The 12,531-nt window shown below is 44.7% G+C and overlaps 1 protein-coding gene across 1 annotated transcript in view; it reads right to left on the bottom strand.

The window, feature by feature from the left end:
• The window catches only part of LOC121946567 (helicase ARIP4-like), a 78,203-nt gene extending 67,986 nt beyond the window's left edge, over positions 1–10,217 (bottom strand). Inside the window, exon 1 of the mRNA XM_042491188.1 lies at positions 10,104–10,217. The gene's annotated coding sequence lies outside the window, so the exon portion shown is untranslated. The remainder of the gene's footprint in view (positions 1–10,103) is intronic.
• Positions 10,218–12,531: the final 2,314 nt, after the last annotated feature.

Raw genomic sequence — 12,531 nt, 5'->3', positions numbered from 1 at the left:
TTGTTTTAGTTTAACTGGCAGTGAATTTCCAAAGATTGAACACTTAGATTTTGTTTTCCTTTTTTTTTTGGGGCACTCTTTAACCACTACCCACCATTTACTTGAATGTTTTCCCAGTGTGAGCATAAATCTTTACAGAGAGAACTGGAAACGGTATTGGAGGTTTATATGTTCATATAGAAGCCACCACCCCCCCCCCCCCCCCCCCCCCCCCCCCCCGGAGTTTGATCACCTTGTGTAATATTACCGGTATCATCCGCTCTGTTTAGGGATTGTTGGGACCATACAGCAGGTGCACTTAAGACTCCGGCTAACTTCTCGAGTCATTTGGTGGGGATGTGATGCACCCCAAAAGAGGTTATCCACTGATTTACGGACGTCTCTTTCACAGTTTGAGTCTATGGGAAAAAGTCTTTTCAGGCCCACTGGCATCATGGGACTGACTCGAAAGTTGTATGATAAATACATAAAGGACAAGAAATATTCTTGACTTCTTTTCATGTTTCTCGTTCAATGTGCCATATTTGCTTTGTTTACATTACGTTAATCTCAATGTCTCAGAGTCTCAAGTCTCAGAGTTCACCCCCCCACACACCCCCCCCACCCCCAACCCCACCCTAAATTTAGCCACAGCCGCCCAAACAATATCTGACCTGTGACATGCTCCTCTAACACCTGCAGCCCACTGTTTCTAAATCTGGACCTGCAGATCTCTCAAATACACAAACCGTTTTTCTAATTCTGTCTTTGAACCTGTAAATACCTACAACACGGACAAGTTCATTTAGGATTAGCCTGCATTTAATACTTTGGCCACAAATTAGTGACCTGGATCAGTGAACAACGCTGACCTACAGCGACCCGCTACGGAGGGTATTTTTAAACACAAAACCCTCGAGCCAATCCCACCCTCCCTGGGTGTCCTCTCTAACCCCCCCCCACCTATCTGCGCTGAGTTTGGCCTGCAGCATCTGAGCGCAATTAAACAAAGAAAACAAGAAAAAAAAAAGAAACTACCCCCCCAACAGTGATCATATCTCTTGCTGTGGAGATTTCAAAAGCAAGACAACCCCCATAAACCAATGAAATTCTTCTAGATTCTAATGGAAAAACTGAAGTCAAAAACTCTGTGTTCATTTTTGTTCTGAAATGTGCACAGCATCAAATGAAGAGAATTAGCACATAAGTACTGCAGGAGGTCACACGCTTAATCAATACCTTCTGAGTTCACAGCTGACAAGGGGAGGGGTCGTGAGGCAGCGAGGGAGGGATCAGAAATCATTGAGCCTAGGTGATCTCTACCCCCCCCCCCCACCCCTGCTGGCTGTTCTCCAGCCAATCAGAGAGGGTTTAGAGGGTTCACTGGGGTTGTTCAGGGTTCACATGGGGACACTGGTGGGGAAGGGTCTCCTCTGCTTAACCCCCCCCCTCCCCACGATAGGAAGCGGCTTATTCAGCAGGTAGCCAACGCAAACATGCTGAAAAAAAACCCTGAGGAATGAAAAAAAAAGACTGCATTGACACTGAGAGTTAAATAAATAAACAGTTTGTGTCAGAATACAGCAATCAGTTGTATATTTTTATCCTGAGTCATGCTATCGTTTTTCTCCACAGGAATCAATTTCCTTCTACTATCAACATCTTGGATAGATTCTCTTTTAAAGCCATGTTGGCAAGCCGGTAAATGTTTATCAAAAGAAATCCAATCTTCGATTTTCCCATCCGTCTCTGCCAACCTTTATCTCCCCTCTCAGGTTTATCAGCCACGCCAAACTTCTAAAGGAATACGATTCAGGGAACACCGAGTGTGTAAGACACACTGTTCATTAGAAATATGGTGCAGAGTAGATTGTGTCAAAAGATGGATAGCTGAACCAAAAAAAGCACACTGTAATCAAACATTTTGGTCTGCACTTTGGTTGAATTTTTCATTTACCAAAAGAGACCCATTTTTAGGTACCTACCCCCCCCGCAGCATGCCTCTTCACACAAACGTTCACATCTTTTACTCATTTCTGAAACAATAAGTTGATAAGTACATTGACTGAAAATTTAATTGACAACATTTTATTGAAAATAATTTAGTATTTATTATACACAGACAACCCACATGACATCCCACTTCTGCCTGTTTTATATCATTTTAAACTACTTTTTTTTTTTTTCGAAAAAAAAACACCTGGTAGGACTCAACAATAAATGAAGACATCACCTTAACTAAGAGATTAATTCAGTTCACCATCTGGGAAAAACAGAGGATAGGATCACCGAATAAATGAGACTTGGATCAAGTTGTGTGAGAGTTTGTAAATGCATGTTTTGACATTTCTGTGGTAAAACATGTACCCCTATGTCTTAAAGTCATTGAGAATTTTTGCCATTTTTAGATTGCGCATTCACCAGAGGCATGTGAGAAAAACAGTTTTCTTTATTATTTAACGTAACATGGGGGTGAGTAAGTGATTAACCAAATGGTCCCCCCCCCCCCCCCCCCCCCCCCTTTAAAGGACAAAACCCTTGACTTCACTTTACCATGCAAAACCAACATCGGCAAAACTATTAGCTACCTCATTAGTGAAATTGTGTTTTGTGTATCTACTCTGACCCTTTCTGACCTCTGAGCTTAATCATTAATGAGACAAAAACAAGGTCTGCAGAGGTAAATAACCAAGACTCAGCAGTTATCTCAGCGACTCAAGCAGATGCATGTACCCCCCAACGGATTTGGGGCCCATTGCTCCATTAATACATTTCTGTGACAACACATGCAGAAGCCACAGATGTGTCTTTAGACTGTGGCATCAAGCCTCCTGTAGTAACTGCATATGCAAACTCCAGTACAACACAGTCGAAATATCTGTGTGGCTTTCTATTTGTTACAATTTTAGACAGATGAATAACTTCACCCCCCCCCCCCCCCCTCATGTAAGTATTCATATGAAGCAAAATTATACACACCAGTTTAACTTTCTGAATAGGTTTCAACATCCAATTCACCTTTCTGAGGCTACCAAGTGACCAATAAGAAACCCCACACATGCTGTTAATTTTACTGGGACAAACATGGCACTCTCTGAGCAGACGTTACTGACCAACCAATGACTATAAACAAGAACATGTGCAAACACACACACACAAACAAACAAAACAGTGCTGTAATTTAGATGGGACACAGAGACCCAAAATGACAGATGAGCACAAGTTGTAGCCATGGATACAGGTCAACCATTGACTCATGTCAACAATAACAGGTGCATTTACAGGGGCAAACACCCCCAGACACACAAAATTAGAAAAAAAAACATGTAACAAGAGAAAGCTTATCAGTGCTATAATCTAGGCCAACCACACACACACACACACACCCACACACACACACACACACACACACACAATTGTCCGTCTAGGGGACTATCATTGGCTAAAGCAGTACTTTGTAGCTGATCTCAACCCCCTACTTTTGGAATAAATAATCCATTGAGAGATGGGGCAGCTGAACGTCATACGCACTGAAAGTGAAACTTTTGTACTGGGTTTAAACTGGGTCTAAATCATCTATGCAGCAAATGCTCCTCTCATTTAAAAAAAAAAAAAAGTTTTTTAGTACAGTATGTTGTAGTACTACATATTATATCAGCATATAACTGGTAATATAACTGATGACACACAACTAAGCCTAAATTTTAGTACCTTCTGTGTTTCCATATTGAGGATTTTGTTGAGTTCCTAGTTTAAAATGGGAATTTGGAGCTATAGAAATACCCCTTTCCTGTAACGACTCCCCCCCTCTCACAAAGATAGAGGTACAGTAGCAAACAGGTTCATGAAGGCCCAGAGAAAGACACACACTTCCTCTACTCAGAGAGTCTAGCACTAAAAATCTGTCAAATCCAAACAAAGACCTGCGCTCATCAATAAAAGCCTCGACTCTCACAGAATAACGTATGAGCGAGCGTGTCTTCAGAAAGACGTTAAATCATTTAAGTTTAGATGTTTCGCGCAAGATGAGGCCCTGAAGGGAATGAATCAGCAGTATGGGGAATTTTTCACAGCAACACCGGCTCAGTAGAATCTTTCCACAAAAAAGAAGAAAACAGTCATAAGGCAAAAAAGGCCACCATATGCTCAGTCATTTACCTTACCTACAACCCAACAACAACACCCACCCCCCACACACAGCCGTGAAGTGTAACGCTCATCTGTGGGTATGTGCCCTCAGACCTCACTAACACCTTTATTCATTTTACTGTGACTAAATGAACAGTACACCCCCCCACACCCAACCCCCCCCCCCCAACCCCCACACAATACAAGGATTCATAAACCCCCCCCCCCCCCCCCAACTTGAAATACTTGGAAAAACTACTTTGACTGCTTTCAAAAGAAAGGCTGACTGATAGTATAACGTTCACTCTCATCTTGTAATGCTCAAAAAAACTGATGGATTCTTAAATTAAACTTGTAATACCAAAAAATGAAGATCCATAGTTTTGATTTTAAATGAAAGACGGTATAAAAACACAAAATGTCAATACAAAACTAAAGTGACTTTGGTAGATTCCCATTTGGTTTGAGTCAATCAGCTTGTTAAAAGCATCACGTTAACCTCGGATAACCTAAAATGTCTATACATACACATTACTCAACCCTGAAATTACACTCAGAGGACGCCCAACATTAGCAGTAACTGATTATAAAAGTGACCTGACAACATAAAAATGCTCCTGTCGAACATACACCACTTTATGAGATCCACCTGTACAAGATAATGCAATCCAATACAACAGCCCCCAATAAATCCTTTTTATGAAGACTATTCAGTTTTCACTGACTGTCACAAAGGAGTTCATTTCCCCCTTCAGGTGGTGTCATATTAAACCCCCCCTCATACTCATGTGTTTTAACTGTAATAAACAACAGACAAAATGTCACAGTTAAGGACAGTTTGTCAGGAAACATTAACTGAGCCTGTGACCTTTCAGTTGTGAACCCCCCCCCCCCCCCCCCCCCTGACAACCCACCCCCCCCCCGCTGCCGTGACAACCAAATGGCTTACCCCCCCCCCCCTTTATTCAACCCCCCCCGCATCGGCTACCGTTTTCTGACCACTAAACATAACAAAAGAAAGAGAGAAAATAAGACAGATGTAGTCTTCAAACCCCCCCCCTGCGGTATACACCACATACCCCCCCCCCCCCAAATGTGAGCACCCCGTTACTGTGTATATTCTTTTATCCCTTATACACTACACAAAAACACTTTTGTTTTTGCTCATATTTTATGAATTGAAGATTTTCTACTTTTTCTATGCACACAAAAGGTCTGCGAAATGAATATTAACATCATACCATACCATAAACTGTTTCCAATGTAATTTCCCACAATTTGGCAGTTCATCCAACTGGTCCAAAACCTCACCAAGAACCTCCACATCCCCTTCTTCACCCCCCCCCCCCTGACCCCCCCCCCCCCCCGATACCTTAAAACTATTCTTTTAAAGTACTAGTGCCTTTTCAGGCCCTGACCCCACCCCCCAAAAATAAAGCACAAAACGACTGTCGACATAATCTGGCGTTGTGAGGCTGGGTGGATGTACCCCAACCCTCTAAAAACATTGGACAAGGTTTATGGTAGTGAAATAAACACCCACCCCCAACAGTCACCCCCCCCCCCCAAACCCCACCCCCCCCCCCCCCCCCCCCAACACCCCCCTACCCCCCACCCCTGTGTCGTAATGATAATACCAACCCCCCCCCCCCTTGATACCTGCACCCCCCCGGTGGATGAATTGTGGGTTATGTTTGCAAAGTACTCTAACACCCCAAATAGAAACCCCCCCCCCCCAAACACAGTTAAACCCCCCCCCGTACAAAAAAAACCCCAACCACCCCCCCCCCGAAAAACAAAAACCCCCACCACCCAAACCCCCCCCCACCCCCCATGACCCCCCCCCCAGGAGACCCCCCCCCCCCCCCCCCCAACCCCACCTCCTCACCCCCTCGATGAGAAAGGAGAACGAGAAACCTGACCCCCTTACTCACCCTCTCCCATTAAACATTTAAAAGTTACAGTACCCCCCCTAGCAAACCCTTAGTAGGTCACCACACACAGCCCCCCCCAAACCCCTACATGTTGTTTTTAAGAATTATTAAAACATGAGAAACCCCCCCCCCTACCCCCCTCCCTCCCCCTGCCCCAGTGACCCCCCCCCCTCTGGCCCCCCCCCCCCCCCCAAACTGTTACTAAATCCTAAAAAAAACCTAAACCCCCCCTGTGATGTGTCAGTCTTCTCTGAATATTAAGCTGGAGGTCAATCAGACAGCTCCCCCCCCCCCCATCCATTGCCCACCCCCCCCCCCTGTTTTACAACAACCCCCCCCGTAGGTCGAAAAGACACTGCCGCTTCAATCCCTCGCCGCCCCAACCAACCCTGGTTCAGGGATGCGTTCAGAAACATATTTTAGTGTCCTGTTTAGCCCCATAAGCTAGAGTTTGTGGACCCCCCCCACCATACCAACCCCAAACCCTGAAAAACCCTGAGATCAAACAGTAAAACTAAACCAGCGCTGATCCCCCCCCCCGAGCCCCCCCCCTAAACTGCAGATTTTCCCCCCACACAAAAACATAATTATCCCCCCCCCCCCCACCCCCCCCACCTAAATTCTTTGGTACCCCCCCCCCCAACCACTGTGTAAAACAGATGACCTCCCAACCCCGTCAACCAAACCCCCCAGCCCCCCCCCCATTATGCAGTGCCCCCCCCCCCCCCCCCCCCCCCCCAAACCTACTACCCCCCCCAAAAATGACACACCCACCCCCCCCCCCCCCCCCCCCCCCCACGTAGCACGAATTTCAAAAGTCAGCACTGACCCCCTAGCCCCCCCCCCCCCCATCCCCCCCCCACCAAATTACTTCCTTTAAAACAACAACTTCTAAAAAAGTCTGATTGACAGACCCCCCCCCCCACCCCATCCGGACCCCCCCCCACACAAACCCCCCCATTCTCCCCCCCCCCCCTCATTCTTCCCCCCAGTTTACCTCACCCCCCCCCCCAACACCCCCCACACCCAAAAAAAAAAACAGTTTTTTGGTATTGTTTACCCAGTGGCATGATGTTTACCCCACTTGTTTAAACCCCCAAGTTATAACAGCATTTCCCCCCCCCCCCCTTGGATACATTTACCCCAATTCCCCCCCCCCCCCCACCCCCAAGTAAAACACCCAGAAATAATTTTTTAGTGAACTGACCCCCCCCCCCCCCCCCCCACAACTAGAGATTGTCCACCCACTTTCACCCCCCCCCAACCCCCCCTACCCCACGGAGCCCCCCCTAATCTTAACAACCATGCCCCCCCCTGCCCACACCCCCCCCCACCTCTCAAAGACCCCCCCCCCCCCCCACCCCCCCCATCCACCCCCCCACCCCCCCCCATAACCCCCCCCCACCCCCCCCCCCCCACCCACCCCCTCTCCCCCCCAACCCACCCCACCTGTGCCCCCCCACCCCCCCCCTGTACCCCCCCCCTCCCAGGACCCCACAGTGATGGAGTGATGACCCCCCCCCCCCCCCCCCCCCCCCCCCCCCCCCCCACTGAACCGCCCCTAGATCCCCCCACAAAACCACCCAAAAAAATATGACTGTGACCCCCCCCCAAAACCCCAAATAAACTAATCTAGCCCCCCCCCCCCCATCCCCCCCCCCCCCCCAAACCCCCCCCCCCAACCCTAACAACACCCCCACCCCCCCCCCCAGAATTTGTCAACATGGTGTTTTCAATGACCAACATACAACCCCCCCAAACCCACCCCATTCCAGACAGTCTGATATAAGCACACATAAACTGTAACGGTCACACTAACACACAACCCCCCCCCTGCCCCCCACAAAACACCCACACACACACATCCAGTATTTGATACAGTGTGAACAAATCATAGCCAGTAATTCAAGGAAAACACACAAAATGACTTTTAGGGGCAAATGTGTCCAAAGACAACAGATGATGTGTTTCCTTTGCAGCAGAAAAAAAGCTTTAACTCAGCATCAAACTAAATGTTATTTGTTGCAGATCTCTCAAAATCAAACAGGGGTTTCTATCCAAAGCTGCCATTTGACACACACATAGTCCACAGCCACACAGATGGAAATCCATCCCTGAGACAACACCCACACTAACATCAATTGACCAGAATGCACTGCAGCTAGAAGACATGTTGGGTATTGATTAAAGGGCATGACTCTCACTTCTTCTCCGGCCGCTCAGATCTCAGCATCAAACTATAACGAGCTCACACTCGTCTCCGGGGGTTGCAAAAAGACATTCTGGGAAATGGAAATCAGTGAAGTACATAGAGTGAAAAGGGATACATCACAGAGGGGAAAAGCCAGAGGAATTATAATCCAGTGTTAGAGCAAACTGGGATGTTAAATCACAAATCCTGATACAGATTTTTTACAACAGTGTTTGGCCATTACAAAAATCAGCTTTAAAGCTTGGCGCACTTCCTATGGGTCTGGTTGGGGCTGAAGACTACAAATTTGAGACTAGCAAAACACAACATTATCTCTGACTGAAGCATCAGTGCTGGAGTTGCAATGTGGGTAATGTAGGCGTCATTATTACAAAGAAGAACGTGTGGAAATAAAAAGAGATATCCCTGGTTCTGCTGCATTGCTTTTGCTCTTTGAAAAACAAAAACAAAAAAACAGGAATATTAGTGTGTCCATCTTGAGTGCAATGCTAAATCAGCAGAGTACCATATTAAGGTCCAGTATGTAGGATTCAGGGTGACAATTGGCAGACACACTATATATTATATCTATAACTGTTTTCTTTAGTTTACTATCATCTGAAAATATATTTTTTGTGTTTTTGTTACCTTAGAATGAACAGTTTACATTTACATGCACAGCAGGTCCTGTTCCACAGAGTTTGCCACATTGTTTCTACAGTAGCCAAAAATGGACAAACTACACACCGGCTCTAGATAGAGTTATTCGTGTTTTCACGTTAGTCATGATGGTTCTTTAACATGCTTTGCACAGGCAAGGAGTTTCAGTTCTGCAACCTCACCGTGAGATGACACTAAATCCTGCACACTCTCCCTTTAAAGTCTTTTAAAGTTAAGTCCAAATCTCAAGTCACTAGTCCACAGGTCTTATGTGCATCTTTCTGTCAAGCATTTAGTGTTACTGATGCTGGTTCAACCAAAAATGCTTTACAGTGGTTGCTTAGTCTGCTGATTACACACACCTTGTATCTCTGCTACCCAGCTCTTAATTTAAATCACATCTCAAAAAGTCAACAAGTTGTCAAAAGTTGACTGTTTTTTGCTGAGAGTGAGTGGACACAGCAGCTACCAGGCATTAAGTAATTGACCATTTGACAACCTGCTGTTACATGGCTCACATCTTTGTGATTACAGCTGTTTCCACCACTGAGGGTGAGTTTTGAAGCTGGTTCCAAAAGTGCTTCATTAAGCCTTGGAGTCACCCTGCTCTGTCTGCTCTTTAACCTCTGAACTCTGCTACCTCTGGGCTTTAGATGACTGTCCTCTGCACAAACTCTTTCCTACATTATTCAGACAACTGGAAACAACTTCAGGGGTTCAACAACAAACTGCTTGAAGTGATAATAAAAATCTAAAAGACCAAACTTGACATTTAAGCCTCAATTTACATAACTCTTTACATAAGCCACTTCCATTTATGGTTTGCCCTTATAGCCTAACTGGCTGTTAGGTAACACTGGCACAAATTAGGAGCTCGGCCACTTCAGCGGGGCTTTTTAACCCCGCAGATGTGTCAGCTCTGTCGCCCCGCTGGCTTCATCTCCGCCGCGGTCACGGCTTGTTCCGAGCAGGGCTTGTTATGAAAAAAAAAAATAAAAGAGAAAGCAGCGTGCTTGCTTGTTTCATAACACGGAAGGAGGCTGCAACAGCAATGCAGACAGGAGGAAGCGGAGGTGCAGAAGTGCAGCGTGCCCCTCTATTGTCTGAAGCCTAATTGACGCCCCGCAAAATGCAAAAACAGGAGGAAAAAAATACCTTGAAAGAAAGAAAACATTTTGAAGCGGACATGAAAGCCGGTGTCTTTGTCTCACCTTCCGTCCACCGTTTTTTGCCGCGAGTCCCTCCGAGAGAAAAGCTGTTATTTGTGAAGTGGTAATGAGATGCAGGGCAGGCTTGGCCGCTTCCACTCATTCATCAGTTTCTTCTTGCTAAAAGAGGAGGGTCGGTCCTGATGGTCCCTGCATGCGCTCTGCACAAAAAAAGCCATTACGAAAGTTCCGGAAGTGCACGAGCATCCAAACTGTTGGGGGTTACCAAAGGCACAGAAGCTACATGGGAGACGTGACAACAGCGAGACACTGCAAGTTGTCATGAAATTAGTGTTTCAAATAACTCACAGCACTGATTTTATTGTATAATTTCGCAATGTATGTTTTTTTTCTCCCTTATAAATCAAATTATTTGAATAACAGTGGTGGAATGTAAATAAGTATATTTACGTAAGTACTGTACAAATGTACTTGTAGTGAGAGAAAACAACATTATATATATATATATATATATATATATATATATATATATATATATATATATATATATATATATATATATATATAATTTTGAGTTGAGAGGGGTGGGGTTTTATTTTTTTATTTTTCTGCATTGGGTACATTTAAGTTTCTATTTGAAGTACATTTCCCATATTATACGTAGTTACTTTGACTTGGCTTTAGACTGTTGTATGTTAGTTTCTACCTGGGTCAAAATCCTGTCTGGTAGGTCATCCACTTCACTTTTTTCCAGAAAAAAAAATCTTATTTAGTACTACATAGCACTTATGTAGTATACAGTACTTATTTAGAGTACCGTTTTGATGTTACAATGTCTGGAAGGTGTCTGAGTTAAAGGCTCTGCAGAGCCACACACAGTGGTGGACAAAGGCTGTCTGAGGGGGCGAAAAAAAAGGCAGCCTGTATAATACTGCACTGCATTTTTTCCACCAGAAGGGCATCCTAGACTTTACAAAAAACCCCACCAACACCCTGCAACGTCTGTCTTTTGTTCGTAACAATGGGTGTTCACACCCAGGTCAAATGACTCTGCAGTAGTCACAGGTATTTGTCAGCTCTGACTCCGACTGGCAGTGATAGAAATACAACACCAACATGAACAAGCTAATTTTCATACATTTTACCAGCGAGGTACAATTTAGTGCTATTAACTGATTACCATCTGTCTACGCCCAAGCAGCGTTCAAACATCGTTCTAAATTAGTCAATACCAAGTTTGAAAGAAACACTAAATAAGTAAGAGATATATAAAAGAAGTAACCACCATATAATGTTCACTAGCCTCCATGTGCTGTTTTCTACTGTTCACTAACTAACTGTTCTGGCCTGTCAGTGACCTTAAATGGGACACACCAGTACGAAAACGTTGGCTGCAGAGCTGTGTACACCGCTCTGGTCTCTTGGAAATGGTAAAAGCAGTCTATAGCCTATTTTTAGCTGGTTTACCTGTGTTGAAAAAAGTCATGTACACAAACTTTTTTTTGTTGTTGGAGAAGAGGTATACCATATGGGCACACATTTTTTTCCAACATGAGGACACCATGGTGGCTCCCTGACTCCACCAATACTCAGGTATGTAATTATTCAGACTAAGGCTGAAGTTGGGTGAGTAATGCTGGAGAGTACATCATGTTACCAAGCCCTGATTACTCATGAGAATAGCTGAAGTGTGTAAGTCGTCTCATCCTAACAAGATGAACAAAACTAACAGGAAAGTGAGACACTAAATTATAGTCTACACACCGACACTTTCCTGTAAAGAGGTCTAATTAAACAGATATGACAAACAATTAAAACCAAAGCTTTGACTTTCCTCAAGTCTTAAATATTGGACTGATATTGTGAAAAGACCATATCTGCATTTTTACATATCCAAATAACTTCTGACAGCTGATGTGATATATAACCCTCTCTACAGTCAGTCCACTTGCACGGCTGCTTATGTTTTACACTGTCTAGACGTGTAAAATCTGCGCTGCACTGACATTTCCAGCTCCCATGTTAGTTTAGTTGTTAGTTTTGTTGCACATGAAAGAGCAGTACTATTTTCACTTTTATTGTTTCACAGGAGAACTTCATCTGGCTGCGGTCAGACCAAAAACTCCTTTCATGGAGGACAATATGACTTGTCAAACACAGCTGTGACTTATGATAAAAACCGGCTGTATTTCAGTCGGCGTCCAACATTTTAGACACAGAGTGACAACACATTTCATACTGTGTCTGCTATAGTAAATGAGTAAAATTTGGTATGACTGCAACATAATCACTGATCTTTTCAGCAAAACCTACTTGTGATTGGAGTACACCTCTTTAATCAGTTATCAACAACCAAATTGTTTTACTCCCGGGGAAAGTCTTCAGTGTGATTGTTCTTCACTGAAGAGACGGCAGTTTCAAGATCGAGTGTGTGTGTGTGTGTGTGTGTGTGGGTATTATTTATGGAGTA

The sequence above is a fragment of the Plectropomus leopardus genome, chromosome 8 (assembly GCF_008729295.1).
Source record: "Plectropomus leopardus isolate mb chromosome 8, YSFRI_Pleo_2.0, whole genome shotgun sequence".
NCBI lineage: Eukaryota > Metazoa > Chordata > Actinopteri > Perciformes > Serranidae > Plectropomus > Plectropomus leopardus.
The sequence above is the reverse complement of the archived record's forward strand: the minus strand, read 5'-3'. Positions and strand labels throughout refer to the sequence as shown.